We start from the raw sequence: 19170 nt of genomic DNA, 5'->3' as shown, positions 1-19170 counted from the left end.
GTTGTTTCGCTCTCTTCTATAGATTTGTTTTGGTTTTGTATATCTCTGTTGTCTCTCCTTTGTGTTGGTAGACTATGCCTGCTAAAGTGGATTCCGCTGGGAAGGAATTCCGACGGCCGAGTTCCAGTGACGTCACCTCTCTGCTATGGCTGGCCCCAGGCTCCTTGCCAGGGTGTCTGAATGGGGAGGTGGGACTGGACTGTCTCTGGTTGGTTTCAGCTCCCAGTCGCTGGCGGGCAGGCGGTCTCCAGTCGCCCAGTCGCGCGGGCAGTGGGTGGGCTGTCGCCAGCGGGCGGGCGGTCTCCAGCTGCCCAGTCGCGCGAGCAGGTGGGCTGTCGCTGGCGTCAGGCGATCTCTAGCCGCCCAGTCGCTCAGGCAGTGGGTGGACTGTTGCCGGTGGGCGTGCGGTCTCCAGCCTCCCAGTCGCTAGGGCCTGGCCTCTAGTCCCTTGGTTTCTCCTGTTAGTCCTGGTTTCTCCTGCTAGACCAGATTTCCCCTGAGTGATGCCTCTCGGCAGTTCAAACTGTACTCTGGTCCTGCCGTTTGTTGGGTGTGGAGGGTGTCTATTGGGAACCCCAGCACTCTATTGTTTTGATTTTTTCCGCTTGCCCCTCCCCCAGCGCTGGCTAGACAGGTTTCGTTTTCGCCGCTAATGGGAGGGGGAGTTGAAGGTCAGGTGTCTCTAGTTTTCCCCGAGTCTTTATGCAGGCTTGCTCTGATAATCCCACCCCCAGAAAGCCTAGGTGAGATTTTATGTGAATTCTCCGCTGTATGGGAGATGAGCTGAGTAACACACACCTGTTTTATTGTTGCAATCTGTCGGAGAGTGGCGGTGGTTACTTCAGCTCTCCAAGATGGTGGCCGCTGGTTTTCTTGGTGGAGTTTCCGTTGTGGGGGATAGAACTGTACCGCTTCCTTCCCCATCTGAAATCCCGAACTCAGCCCGGGTGTCAGTGGGGGCTCAGCCAGCAGGATTCCACAGAATCTGCAGCAACGTTTCTCCCTGCTTGCTGGTCACTTCTCGGTGGTGCCCCACCGTCTGTAGCCGCGGGGCGGGCTGCGCGGATCAGTCAGCCCGGATCTCGGGTGGGAACCCCGGCACTCTATTCTAACCTCATTTCTGATAGAAGATTTAATGTAACAATTCAATGTGCATTGTCGGTTTTTGTGTTTTTATTATTTCCCAGAGTTTGTGAACTGCAAAACAAAGACTGACTTTTATTTTTTTACTTCTTAGGAATTTTTTATTTTGCCATGGTCACCAATTTGCACTAATTTTCAGTCCCAACAAGTATTAGCACACTTGTGTAAGCAACCTACTGGTATTTCAAGCCATCCTTCCCCAAATTCTGCAACTGTTCACATTCTTGTTGGACCATCCAGAGGCTTTTCTCAGTTGTATCATTTTTGTCTTCCTGAAAATTAAGAATAATCACAGGTAGAAACATTTATCTAAGATTCGGTCATAAACTCTATGTCAACTTGTCCAATACTGTCTCTATTTATAGAACATTTTCAGACTCTCCTTATTATATGTTACTCAATAAGTTGAGAGTACAACTTACGTGTATGTGTAAGAATTTGAATTTTTCTATTAAAGATGTATTTTTTGCTGAAATTTGAAAGTACAAAATTTTTGGAGCTTTAAAGAGTTTCAAAGTACAATTCAAATTTTATGTTGACAATGACTATATTTCATTCTCATTCAAATGGCCAGGGTAGTTGTTATCTGCATTTTTTATTAATTAATTTATTTATATAAATTAGGTATATATGACAGTAGAATGCATTTTGATTCATCATACACAATTACAGCACACTTTTTCATTTCTCTGGTTGTCATGATATAGCGTAACACCATATGTGTAGTCATACACCTAGAGTAATGATGTCCATCTCATTGCACCATCCTTCCTGACCCCAAGCCTCCTCCCTATCCCTCTCTCCCCTTTGCCCAATCAAAGTTCCTCCATTTTTTCCATGCCCCTCCTTACCCATTATGGATCAGCATCCACTTACCTGAGAGAATATTTGGCCTTTGTTTTGGGGGATTGGCTTACTTTAGTTAGCAGGATATTCTCCAACTCCATTCATTTTCCTGAAAATTTCATAATTTTATTCTCTTTTAATACTGAGCAATATTCCATTGTGTTATATGCCACAGTTTCTTTATCCATTTATTTATTTAAGGGCATCTAATTTGGTTCTGAAGATAAGTAGGTTCCCATTGTCTATGGAATACCTATTGAAACCCAGTTTAGCTATTGTGAATTGAGCTGCTATAAACATTATGTGGCTGCATTACTATGGTATGCTGATTTAAAGTTGTTTGGGTATAGATGGAGGAGAGGGAAAGCTGGATCAAATGATTGTTCCATTCTAAGTTTTCCAAGGAATCTCCATACTGCTTTCCAAGTTGGTTACACCAATTTTCAGTCCCACCAGCAATGTTTGAGTGTGCCTTGAATTTTTAAGTAAATGAAACTGGAATTGTAAAATTAAGTGACTTACTTGGAATGACCCAACAAGTAAGTATTATTGCAGAACATTTTAAATGGTGTTTATCTACCTTTTTTTTCATCATTTAGATTTGGGACGTAGGGGCCTCCAATAGTCATCTTCAAATATATTTTAGACCATCAGTCACATGGCATAAAATTGGACTTCTAACAAGTGACCACCAGAAAGAACTACATACCAGTGTATAAATGCTATGGGACAAATTGTGTTTCCCTTTATAAAAAGACTTTTCTAGCACCATGATTCATTAAAAATCAGGAGCAGACTGCCTTGTTAGGAAAAGTGACAGGGCAGGAATTTAAAAACTCAAGTTTTCTTACTTCATTGCTCAAATTTGAACCAGTAAACTAACAATTATAGCAAGTAGAAGAAAAATTTTAAATAAAGCAAAATTAGCACATATCAAAGGAATGAGAAATTTTAGAATGTCAAATACTTAATTTCTATAATATATAAGGATTGCATCAGAGTTAATATGAAAAACATTTTAATTTCAGTAGGAAAATGGGTAACAGACATGAACTAATTTTTCACAGGAAATTCATAAACAATAGCTAAAATCATATGGGAAAAGTTTAATGAAATTTAAAATATCAAATAAATGTTGACTTAAAACACAACCATTTTTTTTTACATATATATTTCTCTCAATTTTTTTGGTGGGGGATGGGGATCAAACTTACAACCTAGCACATTTTCAGCAGATGCTCTACAACTGAGCTACATACCTAGCCCTAATTTTTTTATTCTAATTTGCTATATGTGACAGCAGAATTGATTACAAATCATATTACACACATAGAGCACAATTTTTCATATCTCTGGTTGTATACAAAGTATATTCACTCCATTTGGGTCTTCAAACATGTACTTTGGATGATAATGTCCACCTCATTCCTCCATCATTTCTAACCTCATCTAGAGTTTGTCTATTCTTCCCTTGCTCCCCCTCCCTTTCCCACTAAAAAATCAGCCTCCTTATATCAGAGAAAACGTTCAGCATTTGTTTTTTTTGGAATTGGCTAACTTCACTTAGCATTATCTTCTCTAGCTCCATCGGTTTACATGCAATGCCATGATTTTATTCTCTTTTATTGCTGAGTAATATTCCATTGTGTGTGTGTGTGTGTGTGTGTGTGTGTGTGTATATATATACCATATTTTTTTATCCATTCCTCTACTGAAGGGCATCTAGGTTGGTTCCACAATTTAGTTATTGTGAATTGTACTGCTGTCAACATTGATGTGCTCAGCCATATTTTTTATGTGTAAATCTAACAAAGCTAATAATCATGTCCAATGTTGGTAAATATGAAATTGAAATGAGTATACTCATACATTGCTATGTACACTGACAAAACATCTCTAGAAAATAACTTGACAATTTGTGTCAAATGTTATTTAAAAGTCCATATATTTAAACCCAATAATTTCTCCTCTAATAATCTATCCTAAGAAAACTCATAAAAACTCATAAAAAAATGAAATGAGATACTTACGTTCGAATCACTTATAAAATGAAAAATAACCTAATTAAACATCCACAATTCCCCACACAAATAAGAAATCAGTAAAATTAGTTAAATCATTATGATGGGAAAACGTTATTTAAAATGATGTAGGGCTGGGGCTGTAGATCAGTGGTAGAGCCCTTGCCTCACATGCGTGAGGCACTGGGTTCGATCCTCAGCACCCATAAAAATAAATAAATTAATTAATTAATTAAAGATACTGTGTCCATCTACAACTAAAATCATAAAATAAAATGATATATATGTTGAAGTTTGTTTAATGACATGTAAGGTTGGAACTGGGACAGTCAAGGATCAGATTCTCCCTAGAGCCTCAGAAGGAACACAGTCCTTCTAATACCTTGATCTTAGCCCTATAAGACTCATTTCAGACTCCTGGCCCCTGAAACAGAGTAGATTTCTGTTGTTTTAAGTTACTATGTTTGTGACCATAATGGAATGATAATATAGCATCATTTATAACAAAAATTTCTATGACTCCAAATAAATTGAAGGTCCAAATGTTTTCTATAAAGGAATTATTCTAATCTTGTTTTTAAGCAGGCACATACACACACACACACATACACACACAAATATGCCTATATGCACAGAAAAGATTAAAAGAAATGATAGTTATAGCTATTTCTTGGCAATAGAATCAAAAGTTTTCTTTTTTTACTTTTTTCTTTGTAACTTTACTACTTTTTCTAGCCATCTATAATAATCATTTATTACTTTTATAATCATACCAAAATCCAATAAAATTCAATAAAACAGAGCATAGAAATAAAAGTGAAAATAAAAAATGTTAACTGGAAAGAGTTTTTTGGATTACAACTGGACTAGTACTTCAAAGCATTTGCATAAACCAAATTGATGATGTGGGTTTTGCCAGTGATCATCTTCATTGAATCTAAAATAGACTCAGGTCAATCAATCACATTTTACTGTCCTAAACTGGATTAAAAATTAATATCAATTTTGAAGCGTTATATTCATTTATTTATTTTAGATTTTTCTGAACCTGCAACAATGGAACCTACCACCTGACAGTAGCAGTCTAGAGAGTTTCTTTGTAGCAGCAACCTTCCCACAGATCCTCATATACTCTAGCAACTCTTAGAAGGTCTGGTATAGACAAATCTGGGTGTCTCCTTGTGTATTCATGAAAAAAATCTGAGTTATGTAAAATATTTTGTATATTAAAATCTACAAAAAAAAAAAAAAAAACANAGAAAGAAAGAAAGAAAGAAAGAAAGAAAGAAAGAAAGAAAGAAAGAAAGAAAGAAAGAAAGAAAGAAAGAAAGAAAGAAAGAAAGAAAGAAAGAAAGAAAGAAAGAAAGAAAGAAAGAAAGAAAGAAAGAAAGAAAGAAAGAAAGAAAGAAAGAAAGAAAGAAAGAAAGAAAGAAAGAAAGAAAGAAAGAAAGAAAGAAAGAAAGAAAGAAAGAAAGAAAGAAAGAAAGAAAGAAAGAAAGAAAGAAAGAAAGAAAGAAAGAAAGAAAGAAAGAAAGAAAGAAAGAAAGAAAGAAAGAAAGAAAGAAAGAAAGAAAGAAAGAAAGAAAGAAAGAAAGAAAGAAAGAAAGAAAGAAAGAAAGAAAGAAAGAAAGAAAGAAAGAAAGAAAGAAAGAAAGAAAGAAAGAAAGAAAGAAAGAAAGAAAGAAAGAAAGAAAGAAAGAAAGAAAGAAAGAAAGAAAGAAAGAAAGAAAGAAAGAAAGAAAGAAAGAAAGAAAGAAAGAAAGAAAGAAAGAAAGAAAGAAAGAAAGAAAGAAAGAAAGAAAGAAAGAAAGAAAGAAAGAAAGAAAGAAAGAAAGAAAGAAAGAAAGAAAGAAAGAAAGAAAGAAAGAAAGAAAGAAAGAAAGAAAGAAAGAAAGAAAGAAAGAAAGAAAGAAAGAAAGAAAGAAAGAAAGAAAGAAAGAAAGAAAGAAAGAAAGAAAGAAAGAAAGAAAGAAAGAAAGAAAGAAAGAAAGAAAGAAAGAAAGAAAGAAAGAAAGAAAGAAAGAAAGAAAGAAAGAAAGAAAGAAAGAAAGAAAGAAAGAAAGAAAGAAAGAAAGAAAGAAAGAAAGAAAGAAAGAAAGAAAGAAAGAAAGAAAGAAAGAAAGAAAGAAAGAAAGAAAGAAAGAAAGAAAGAAAGAAAGAAAGAAAGAAAGAAAGAAAGAAAGAAAGAAAGAAAGAAAGAAAGAAAGAAAGAAAGAAAGAAAGAAAGAAAGAAAGAAAGAAAGAAAGAAAGAAAGAAAGAAAGAAAGAAAGAAAGAAAGAAAGAAAGAAAGAAAGAAAGAAAGAAAGAAAGAAAGAAAGAAAGAAAGAAAGAAAGAAAGAAAGAAAGAAAGAAAGAAAGAAAGAAAGAAAGAAAGAAAGAAAGAAAGAAAGAAAGAAAGAAAGAAAGAAAGAAAGAAAGAAAGAAAGAAAGAAAGAAAGAAAGAAAGAAAGAAAGAAAGAAAGAAAGAAAGAAAGAAAGAAAGAAAGAAAGAAAGAAAGAAAGAAAGAAAGAAAGAAAGAAAGAAAGAAAGAAAGAAAGAAAGAAAGAAAGAAAGAAAGAAAGAAAGAAAGAAAGAAAGAAAGAAAGAAAGAAAGAAAGAAAGAAAGAAAGAAAGAAAGAAAGAAAGAAAGAAAGAAAGAAAGAAAGAAAGAAAGAAAGAAAGAAAGAAAGAAAGAAAGAAAGAAAGAAAGAAAGAAAGAAAGAAAGAAAGAAAGAAAGAAAGAAAGAAAGAAAGAAAGAAAGAAAGAAAGAAAGAAAGAAAGAAAGAAAGAAAGAAAGAAAGAAAGAAAGAAAGAAAGAAAGAAAGAGAGAGAGAGAGAGAGAGAGAGAGAGAGAAAGAAAGAAAGAAAGAAAGAAAGAAAGAAAGAAAGAAAGAAAGAAAGAAAGAAAGAAAGAAAAGAAAGAAAGAAAGAAAGGGCATATATACACAAGGGAGTATTATTTGGCCATTGTTTTAGTCAGCAAAGGAGTCTTGCTTCATCATGTCTTGTGATCAGCAGATTGATTAACATCTTGGCACCATCTCAGGTGCTGTGTGGGACCACAAGCAGAGCAAGAGGAGAGGTGCACTTGCATCACGCAGCCCAATCAGCATGCAATGTCAAACCTGTCCCCTCATATGGTTACAATGTGCATAACTCACACACACAGCCCATGGATGGCTCATGACAGGAAGCAGCTCACATTTTGGTCAGGAAGCAGAGAGAGAAACTCCACTTGCCAGATACAAAATATATACCCCAAAGTCACACCTCTAATTCCTACCTCCTCTCCAGCCACACCCTACCTTCCTTCAGTGACCACTCAGTTAAGCCCTACCATGGGATTGATTCACTGATTGGGTTAAGACTCTCAAAACCCAATCATTGCTCCTCTGAACATTTTCTCTTTTTTAAGAGAGATAGAGAGACAGAGAGAGAGAATTTTTTTAATATTTATTTTTTAGTTATTGGCGGACACAACATCTTTGTCTGTATGTGGTGCTAAGGATCGAACCCGGGCCGCACGCATGCCAGGCGAGCGTGCTACCGCTTTAGCCACATCCCCAGCCCTCGGAACCTTCTTGAATTGTCTCACACATAGGATTTTGGGGGACTCTTCAATTCTAAACCATAACAGCAATAAAGAAGAATAAATTTATGTCATTTGCAGGTAACTGGATGGAACTGATGATCATCATGTTAAGTGAAATAAATCAGACTTAGAAAGATAAGTATTACATGTTTTCTCTCATATGTGGAAGCTAAAGGAAGGAAAACAAACCAACCAAAAAGGACATTATAAATGTAGAAGGGAGACTACTGGAGAAGAGGAAGGGGATAGGGGAGGAGAGGGGAGGCTAAGAGAAGGAAATGGGGAGTGAAATTGATCAAATCAGATTCATGTTTGAATGTATAAAATGAAACCCACTGTGCTGTACAGTTAATATGCACCACAAAAGAAAAAAAAAAAAAAACCATCTGGCCCCTAATCCTCTCCAGACTCTCCAGAATGAGGCTGTACATTCTTCTTACTCTGATCCAGGCTCACTGTTTCAGGTATCCCTGCCTCTACTCAAATTATTCCCACTGCCTGGAATCTTTTGGTGAACACTAAGAGTGAGGAATGGGATGATGTTTGGGGTTGAGGTTAGAAATGGAATGGAGATTGGCACCACGTTTCTGACAAAACACACAGGACTAGTGCACCAGTTCACACATTCAGATCTCAGCTGAGGCCATCAGTGTCCCAGGAACAGCATCATTATTCTCTGAGAATCTACTTCTATTTTCAATTAACAACAATTGAATTCCTTTTATGTCTCTATAAAGACATTAAAGAGAGGCTCATTTGAAATCCAATACAATATCTTAGTTTTAGTTCTAAGCTTCACAGAAATTTTTAATTATGTCCTAATTCAATACTTGCAACTTAACATTATAAATCCCACATTTGCATAAGCAACAAAACAACCACAAATATAAACATGAGTAAGATTCCTTTCACTGCAATACTGTTGGAAATAAGATGACTCTTAGGAACCTCTGCTGTCTACTGCTTAAAATGAGAGGGATATTTCTCAATACCCTAAAATACATCATATTTAATTACTATGTTATCCTCACTGAGTCTAAAACATTTAAACTAAAATTCACTATGATAAAGCCTAATTGTACTGTAGCAGAATATTTCAGGATATTTTTAATGAAACCATATTATCTTTGAGTTCATGAACAATTTAAAACATGCCAACAATATGCTTACCAATATATAGTCTTAAAAAATTACTTTAATGATTACCAGGTGTTGGGGAACAGGAATATTGAAGATATGTCACTCAAAGGACACAAAATTTCAGTTAATCAGGAGGAATAAGTTCAAGAGATCTATTGTATATCATGGTGACTATGGCTAATAACAATATATTTTACACTTAACATTTGCTAAGAAAGTAAATTTAAAGTGTTTTGATAATAGAAAAGAATATAAGAAAATACATATGCTGAAAGCTTTATTTACATTACACAATATATATGTATATCAAAATGTACCATATACCATAAATGCACACATTTTTACTTGTCAATTGGAAGGGAGGGAGGGAGGGAGGGAAGGAAGGAAGAAGAGAAAAAAGGAAGGGAGGGAGGGAGGGAGGGAAGGAAAGAAAGTGAAGGTAAGCCACGCGCAATGGTGCATACCAGTAATCCCAGCAGCTCAGGAGGCTCAGGCAGGAGGATTGTGAGTTTAAAGCCAGCCTCAGCAAAAGCGAGGTGCTAAGCAACTCAGTGAGACCCTGTCTCTAAATAAAATACAAAATAGGGTTGGGGATGTAGCACAGTGGTAGAGTGCCTCTGAGTTCCATTCCCAGTACCACCACCACCACCACCCCGCAAAAATAAAGAAGGTAAAAGAAAGGTCTCTATTATAGAAAATTTTATACGAGGCAACATTATACATTCCTCAGTAGCATCCTTCAAAGTCCGTATCCCTGACATTGCTAACTCTAAATTAAAATTGATAATTGCAGCTCTAATCCAGCACACTCATTTACAAATAATCACTTTCTCTACCCTTGATGCCTGGTGGGTAGCAGATCTCCCTTCCATATTCAAAGAATAGCAACCAATATACACCCCATTCGAGATTCAAGGATAATTTTTACTTTTATTCAAATAAATATGTGACAGGTTTCAAAGCACACTATCTTTCCATACAAAGCCTGTGCTTCTACAAATACTGAACTATTAAAAATAGCTTGTTAGCTAAACAGCCAATAATTTCATGTTTTCCCAAGGTAAGAGCTGAAACTTCAAGGGAGGGGGTATGGGGGTAGGCAAGATGGTGGAATGAGCTGGACATCATTACACTAGTTGCATGTACGATTGCACAAGTAGTACGACTCTACATCATGTACAACCAGAGAGATAAAAAGTTGTGCTCCATTTGTGTACAATGAATCGAAATGCATTTTGTTGTCATGTATAATTAATTAAAATAAATTTATTTTTAAAAAGAGCTGAAACTTCACCTTGGGAGAATATTTACCTGGCAACGGATGCCCTACAAAACATCCCCTTCACAGCATCCATCATACATGGAAGAAACATCTTCTAGAAGGGAAGTAAGCTCCTTAAATTCAATCTTGGGGAATTTTTGATTGAATACAGCAATATTTCTAGAAAGAGAATTGATAAACCACTGAAATAATTTGAACAACCATAAAACAATAGCGAGTTCTTTGTTAATACAACATAAACAGCTCCAAAGCCACTGGTATCACACTGACTTTGCCCAGATGTCCTCATCAAGCAGCTGATGGCATATTGCACCATCTGTACTTTAAAAAATCCTGGCTGGATCCAAGCAAATAAAAGACCCAAGAGAGGTGTTTCCTTCCATAATCCCAGTAGGGCACAAGGCATAAGGGCCTCCATTTCCTGCTGTGAGCCCACAGGAGACATAGATAATCCACAAACTGACCAAAATACATCTCAGAAGTGCCTCCTTTCTCCTTGACAGCTTCCCTCCTCCCAAGTTTTATCTCATCCTGTTCGACTGACCTGGTTCTGAGCCAGCCATGCTCACCCACCTCAAAACCTCTGGGGAACTAGGAGGAATACAAATGAAAAGGATCAATTATTTAACCCAAATGGGATGCAGACAAGAAAATACAAGTATAGACAAGATAGATAATGTAGAACTCATACAGAGCTTAACATTTTGGGTCCAAATATCAAAAAGGCACCACAGTTTTTCATGGGAAAATATGTCATTTCCTCACTAGTTTCCTAGCAATTTGACACTGGTCACATACCTCTCTTCTAGGGCTTCTCTCATCAGAAGATACACAGCAGTAATGTAAAGATCTTAAAGGTGGACCACATCTTAGTCATAACCATATCCTAAACAGAACCTGACATATGATAACCCATTGGTTCACTCAATCAATCAATGAGCCCTGTCATGTTCTTTTGAGGTAAGTATTTGATTTATCCTAATAATAATGCTTTGATTAAATCATTTATCTACCAAGATTAAATTTACTGATTTAGAAAAGATTCTCTTTTATTTTTATAAGCCTGGCATTTCTCTTCAAGATCCAGAGTAAGGAAAGGGGCAGAAATCCTACATCAGCTTTCTTTATACAGAAATAGAGTCTTCTTTCAAAGTCCACTTTTTTTTTGACTGCAGCACTGTGAAAAATTATACTTTTGTGGCGACACCTCCAAAGTACATATCCTTCCCTGTAACACATTCATCTGGACAACAGAGAAGAAAAGGACATTTTTAGTCATGGTTAATCTGTTCTATCTTATGAAAAGAAACAATAAACACAACAAATGATCAGTGCTATCTTGTGGAAAAAGGATTGCAATTTCCCCACTATTCCCAGCAGAGCATCTTCACCTACACCCTTGACAACCATCCCATGAGTTGGTAAGCTGTCTTTATCCCACCACAAGCCCCCTGAACCTGCTACTCTTTATTTACTACCTATATTTCCCTTGCATCATGGCTTTTCTCCTGATCTCCCAAGGAAACAAGGTCAGTGTATCAGCAGAGGACTTGGAATTAGTTTTCAGTAGTTTCTAGAGATGCAGATGGTGATTCTGCATATATAAGACATATGCAAACAAATTCCAAGTATATAACTAAGTCCTTCTGTATATAATAAAAATAAGTGCATCTCACCTGATAAACAAGCCCTATCCTAAATACTGAAACTAGGTGAAATAAAGATGGTGCACAGAGGGTATCTTTCTTTTCATTATTGCAATCCAGAAACTTTCTCATTGTTGGCAAATAATCTCCTATATATAAGAAATGCAAGTGATTTACTTAAAGCTATTTCAGCACACTCTAGAAGGGTCTGCTGAGCAAAACATTTATCCCTGTATTCTATCGTGTATTTCACTAGAATTTCCATTTCATTAAAGGTTTCTTCCTGAACATACTGAGCAAAGTGATAATGGTGCTGCAACAGTCCACGTGCAGAATCAGTGATCATCTGCAGAATTTCCACTAACAAAAACTCAGAGGAATGTCCACTTGTTCTATAGCCTCAGGAGATTAAGTATGGAGTCTATAAATTTTATATTTTCTTAACAATTCAATTGCATAGGCTGAATTTTATAATTAATGTTGTTGTATTTACTTTTCTATATGGCTTCAGTTTAAATTATCTTTAAAAGCACTAAAATTTCTGGAATGATCACATAAGATTACAAAACTATCATCATGAAAAAGAATCTAGCACAACTCACAGGGATTCCTGTGTTCTCTTTTATAAATTTCTGGGTAATATGAAGTTGTCTGGAAAGTAAAGATATTTAGGTTATTAAATATTCTGGTGTTTTTACATTTTTCTAATGAAAAACTACATGACACTTAAGCCTACCAAGTGTAAAGTAAAATATTATGATAGAAAGTATCTTGACATTTAATGAGAAAGATAGGAGTCAGATGAACCAAATAGGAAATCTTTTAAAAAATATTTATTTTTTAGTTGAGTTGGACACAATATCTTTATTTTATTTATTTCTTTTTATGTGGTACTGAGGATCAAACCCAGGACCTCGCACTTGCTAGGTGAACGCTCCATCACTGAGCCACACCTCAGCCCCCAAATAGGAGATCTTAATCCTAGCTAATTGTGTGCTCGGGATGTTTACTAAATTGAACTGATTGAATTAATCTCAAACTGATAGGATTTTAGATTTGCCATTGATGGCTCCCCAATAACTAATGTGAAATACAAACACCATGTCCATGCCAAATGTCTGTCACTTATGACTAGAGAAGTGATATGAAGACTAACTGGTAAGTGATATAATTCCAGAACAGGAGTTGATAAGAGAGGTCTCAGCATGCTGAGGGGAGTGTAGTTTATAGTACTACTCAGACATAGATATTTAAGTGATCTCCAGACTCACCTCAAATCATAAAATCATAGATTCTCTCCCAATGAGCATAAGTGTATCAGAAGACACTTATGTTTTCCACATAGAATATGTTTATGAAGTCCTTACGTTTTATCAAGCTGGACACTATGAGGCCATCAACAACGATCAAGAAAGATATGTCTCCTGGAGATGGCGTTCTTAAGCACCCTCATAGTGAAATCAGCTTGTGCCTATGACTATTATCCCATTTAGGATGTGGTTACATATTTCACAGGGATGCTTTGTGATCCCTGGGTGAGGAACCAGAAAAGGATTTACAGGAGTGGCACATGAGTTGCATATGAAAAAATGTAAAAGATTCAACTAACATGAAAATAAGGAGCCCTGCCTTTCAGTGTGGAGAGAGTGATGTGATTAAAACACAAAGATGATAAATTTTAAGATATATTTGGGGAAAGCCAAATCATTTTGATGAGAAGGTAGGTCATAAAGAAAGGCAATAGGACCTCTTTAAGATAAAAAGGGCCTGGGTTCAGATTATGGGACTCTTGCATATAAAATTGAGGAGTTAGGGCCTCAATTGAAAGCCATTGAATATGTTTATACAGGATAGTAATATGATGATAGCTATCTACTAAGAAATACCAATCGGGTAGTGATATATTTTATATAGTGGGACTTCCGCAGTGCCTAACACACAGAAACTGATAAGAACTATTAGTCAAATAGATGGATAGAAGAAGAAGCACATTAGGAGATTTTTGTAATTGACCTATTGAGAAATCATCAGGACCTTACTTTGGGCAGGAGTAATAGAAAAGAAATGGAAAACACAAACACAAAAGACATTAGACAGAAATCAACAGGATTTTGAAACAGATTGTTGCAAAGGGAAAGGAGAGGGAGAACTGAAGAACAATCACTTTCATCAAGCCCTGTGACTAGGACACTTAGGACATTTTTGTGCAAGTTACAAAAAGGTACAACTTCCAGGTCAGAGGGTTTACAAGACCAGTTTACAAGTTCAGTTTTTCCTTTTTGGACATAAAAAAAATAGAAAAATTGCGGCTTCCTCCAGGTTGACACTGCTTAGGGCAGTTTTGGAGAGAATGTATAAAATGTACAGTTGAGGGAGAGATCAGGGTCCTTTATACCCTAAAGTTGTTCACCATCTGTTCTTCTAATATTACCATCAACTGTATACATTTGCAAGAAGTGTTAATATTTTGAAATTCAAATTGTATCTATAAGCAACACCATCTTTCTTGCCATAGGTTGCTGACCATTTTCAGAGTGTGAAAACTGTCTCTGCCTACAGGTTTGGTCATATAATCAACAAAATACAAATTCTGAAGGAGGTAGCTTGAGATAACTGAAATTTAAATATAAATTAGAGAGAAGGAGAAAAAAAATATGTGAAGAATTAAATTTTAAGATGTGTTTAAAAAGAGAAACTATACTAATTTTGTCATTCCTTACTGATATTTAGTATATTTCTTACCTACATCCTGAGGCTCTGTGAGCAGGCTTAGGGATTCAGTCAAAAATAATAAGAAAAATATAAACCCTGGAAGTTTTCATTGTTTCATTTTTTTTAAAGAAATCACCTTCACAAAAGAAAGACATGTGGCTGAGGAATGCTGTTTTATATTATCTTTCACACCATGAGTTAAAAAGTAACCTGTTTAATCCATTTATGAAATACTGTGTATTTGATTTTTATTTGATCACACTGCAGAATTTCTTGTGAACTATTAACTAGGGGTAAAATGCCTCTATGTTTCCCTGGAAAAATCTATTGAGTTAGAAAAAGGGTCTACAACTAAGTATGGACAATCAGACAACCATAAGAAAAAGAAAACCTTGAAATACTGAAAATTTTAAAGGAAAAAGAACTAGAATAGAGAATTTACCAAAAGAAATAAAAACTATGAAGACATTAAGTTCCACTGGTAATCAAAGAAATTTAACCTTTAAAATAGTAAATTTTATATAGCTCATAGAATTAAAACAATGAAAATATCTAATTCTGGAAACACAGAAAAACAAGTGCTCATATATTCAAAGCTTTTGGAAAATTAAGTAATAATGGGACTTAATAGTCTTAAAAATATTCATGTCATTTGAACCAATCACCCAGATTCTGGAAATCCATACCAAGGACATGATTTCATATATAGAAACATTTTTCAATACAGGCTCTTAGCTCTGGCTTGTAATACATAGCCTTTACTGTGTTGAGGGACATTCCTTTCTATATCTAATTTACTAAAAGTTTTTATCATGAATGGAGGTTGAATTCTGTCAAATTTTTCTGCTTTCATTGAGATGACCATATGGGTTTTGTCCTCTATTCCGTTTTTAGTGCAGCACAGTTATTGATTTGCTTATGTTTGACCATTTTTTTCATCCCAATGATAAAACCCACATGATCTTAGTGAATTATCCTTTTAATGTGCTGTGGAATTCAATTTACTGAGGATTTTTTTTGAGAAGTTTTTGCATCTTTTGTCATCAGGAATATTGAACGACAATTTTCTTCTCTTGTAATGTCCTTGTTGGGGTTTGGTATCAAGATAATGCAAGTCTCATAAAATAACTTTGGAAGTGTTCCCTCCTCTTTGAGTTTTTTTGGAAGAGGTTGAGAATGACTTGACATTAGTTATTTAAAGTTTGGTAGATTTTAGCTTTGAAGGCATTCAATAGAATTTGCATTATGTTGCTCTTGAACGGAATGTTGTGTATATGCCTATTAGGTTAATTTGGTCTAAAGTGTAATTTTGCTGTAAGTGGAAAATTGAAGTTTCTACTATTACTACATTGCAATTTATCTCTCCCTTTGGACCTGTTAACATTTTCTTATATAGTTAGGTTTTCCAGTTGGGGATGCATACACATTTATAATTTATATGTCTTCTTGACTAATTGCCCCATTATCATTAATAATGACATTCTTTGTTTATTTTTCAGTTTTTGATGTAAATATAGTTACCTCTGCTGACTTTTGGTTTCCATGTGCATGGAATAGTTTTTTCATTCCTTCACTTTCAGACTATGTCATTCCTTAGAAGTGAGGTGACTCTCATGTAGACAGCATAGAGTTGAGTCTTTATTTAAAAATCTATTACTCAGTCTATAGTTTTAGATTGAAGAATTTAATCTATTTGCATTCAAGGTAATTATTGAAAGGATGATTTACTATTGCAACTTTGTTAATTTTTTCTGGTTATTTTTATAGGTACTTTGTTCCTTTCTTCCTCTCTTGTTATCTTCCTCTGTGGTTTTCTGGTATTCAGTAGTAATATGCTTTGAATTTTTTCTTTTTATGTCTTGTGTACCTACTAAAAGTTTCTGCTTTGTGATTATCATGAGGCTTATATAAAATATGGCTATACGTTCTCTTTTACCAGTGATTTATGTGTTTTTGTATGTTTTCATGATACTAGTCAGCATTTTTTTCCTTCAACTTAAAGGACTTTAATATTTCCTGTGAGGCTTGTCTACAAAGATGATGAACTCCTTTGTTTGTCTAAGGGAATATTTATTTCTTCCTCATTTATGAAGAATAGCTTTTCTACGTGATTTTGTTGGTACTTTTCTCTCTCAGGACTTTGTATTATCCCATTATCTCACAGCCTATAAAATTTTTGCTGGGAAAGTCTCCTTTGAATGTTATATGCTTCATTTCTCTTGATACTTTCAGAATTATTTGTCTTTGATCTTCCATAGTTTGATTATAATGTGACTGCCTTTTGTGTTGAATTTGATTGGAGACCTCTGAGCATCCTATTCCTGAAGGTTGTCATCTTTTCCCAGATTTAGAAAGTTTTTAGGCATTACTTTTTTAAATATGCTTTGTGACCATTTTTCTCTCACATACTTCTTAAAATTATGCAAATGTAATTCTTTCGGTAGTGTCTGTTAATTTTTACAGAACTTTTTATCCTTATTCCTTTTCCTCTAGCTGATAATTTTAAATGTCCTGTATTTCAGCTCATTGGTTCTTTATCCTGTTTGATCAAGTCTGCTAATAAATATTTCTATTGAATTTTTCAGTTCTGTTACACTCTTCACCTATTATATCTTGTTTATTGTTTCTGCTTCTGTGTCAAACTTCTTGATTTGTTACTGTGGTTGTTTTCCAAACTTTGTATAATTTTCTATACACATTTTATTGTAGCTCACTGAACTTTTAAAAGATGATGATTCTGAATTCTTTGTCAGTCATTTCATATATCATCACCTATTCATTGTTCTTTATTAAAACTTTATTAATTTCTTTTGGTGATGTCATAATTCCCTGATTTTTAACAATCCTTGTGTTCTTTGATTTTTGTCTGTGCATTTGAAAAAGCAGCCACCTCTTCCAGACTTTATAAATGTTCTTGGGCAGGGATACACCTTCACTACTTAGTCTTCTCTGGGATTCTGGATGGGCCAGTTGGTAATTATCATAGGCAGGCAGACTTTGCTGTTGGGTTCTTTAGCCAGGCTAGTCCATTGCCTTTGCTCTGAAAGCATGTGGGGCTACCGGATGGGCTCAACTCTCTGATGAGACCACTGGCTAGACTCTGAAATCAGGCACAGTTACTGGCTGGGTACTGCAATTGCCTCTCATCAGGCAGAGATGCAGGCTGAATTCATTAGTCAGGTGGTATTGCTATTTGCATTCTGCATTTGGGCAAGGTCCCAGCATGGGTTCCAAAGCTACAGCTATTGCTTGTGACAAATGGGAACAGAAATTATGCTCAATGGGGATGTACAGTTGAGGCTTGCCTCTCTGCCTGGGAATAGCTTGGGTGGGTGGGCTTGGGTGAGGCTTGAACTCCCAGAGTGGGTGGGGACAGTTGCTATGCTCTGCAGAAATGCACAGAGAGCTTTCATGTTGGTTCTGAGACTGGGAGGGATGGCTGTCTAAAGACTCAACCAGGTAGAACTCCTCACTATGTTTCTGGGAGCAGTCAGCTCAGCCTAAGGGATGAGCTGATCTCTGATCAACACCGCTGGAAAAAAAACACAAAGCTACCATCAAGATCTGCATGCTGACCCTGTGAGCCCTACTCCCTTTCTTTGTTTCTACCTGACTCCAGACAATCTAGTCATGTTTTGATCTTTATTGTGCCCCATGAGGCAAGATAGTTGTGTCCTACTAAGAAACATCCCACAATGCTGGGCAAACTAGATGTTCACTTCAACTTCTCTTTTCCCAGTGTTGTGACTCTGGACCCAGGAGAAACCTCTCTGTGTGGCACCATGCCAACTTGGGGGATGCAGGCAATGTGTTCAAAATGAGACCTTCCTCTTACCATTCCAATGTGTTTCTTGGTTTTGTTTTGGTTCTGTTGTCCATGCAAGTATCTCACCCTCATTCTCAGTTTTGAGGTTTTCACATAAATGTGGTCTATGGATAGTTGCTAGTTGGACTTCTGATGGAGAGAGAGGAGGAGGACTGAATCCTGGCCCTTCCAATTCTGCCATCTTGTGCTGACGTCACTCCTTTTCCTATTTTTTTCTTTCACTGTATTGTTGTGGCTCCTCATGTGGATCCTAAACTTATCCATAGTTAATTTGTTCATGATAGATGACAAATTACTGGCCTTTGTGGAGAAGAGAATGGCTAAGTATATTACTCCGCCATCACACTGACATCACTCCTCTGAAAATTTATCTCAAACTTCAAATAATCTTATTTTAAGTATATTTCTTATGTTATTATTTTGAAACTATTCAATATCATGCATAATACTTAAAAGAAGGAATTAGGTTAATGTCTTAGGAATCATATTGTTTAGTGTATAAGAAAAGAAATAACAAATTTTCAGTTGAAACTATGCAACCCTCATGTTTAAATGAACCTTATAAAGCAGTTTTATTGAAGTATAATTGATGTGCAAAAAAACTGCCTATATTTAAAGTGTATATTTTTGATAAATTTTTTTTTAATTTTTTATTGTTGGCTGTTCAAAACATTACATAATTCTTGATATATCATATTTCACACTTTGATTCAAGTGGGTTATGAGCTCCCATTTTTACCCCAAATACAGATTGCAGAATCACATCAGTTACACATCCATTGATTTACATATTGCCATACTAGTGTCTGTTGTGTTCTGCTGCCTTTCCTATCCTCTACTATCCCCCCTCCCCTCCCCTCCCCTCGCCTCTTCTCTCTCTGCCCCCTCTACTGACATTCATTTGTCCCCCTTGTATTATTTTTCCCTTTCCCCTCACTTCCTCTTGTATCTACTTTTGTATAACTCTGAGGGTCTCCTTC

General features: G+C 35.7%; 1 long non-coding RNA gene across 1 annotated transcript; it reads right to left on the bottom strand.

The window, feature by feature from the left end:
* Window positions 1–593: 593 nt before the first annotated feature.
* Window positions 594–14530, bottom strand: LOC107158787. The gene is made up of 4 exons (XR_001505660.2): window positions 14395–14530; window positions 10551–10597; window positions 10036–10165; window positions 594–1415 (listed from the first exon to the last, which is right to left on the bottom strand). It is a non-coding gene; the product is annotated as an uncharacterized LOC107158787 (long non-coding RNA).
* Window positions 14531–19170: the final 4640 nt, after the last annotated feature.

This window comes from Marmota marmota, unplaced genomic scaffold (assembly GCF_001458135.2).
Source record: "Marmota marmota marmota unplaced genomic scaffold, marMar, whole genome shotgun sequence".
Taxonomy (NCBI): Eukaryota; Metazoa; Chordata; class Mammalia; order Rodentia; family Sciuridae; genus Marmota; species Marmota marmota.
This window is presented reverse-complemented; position numbering and strand designations above follow the sequence as displayed.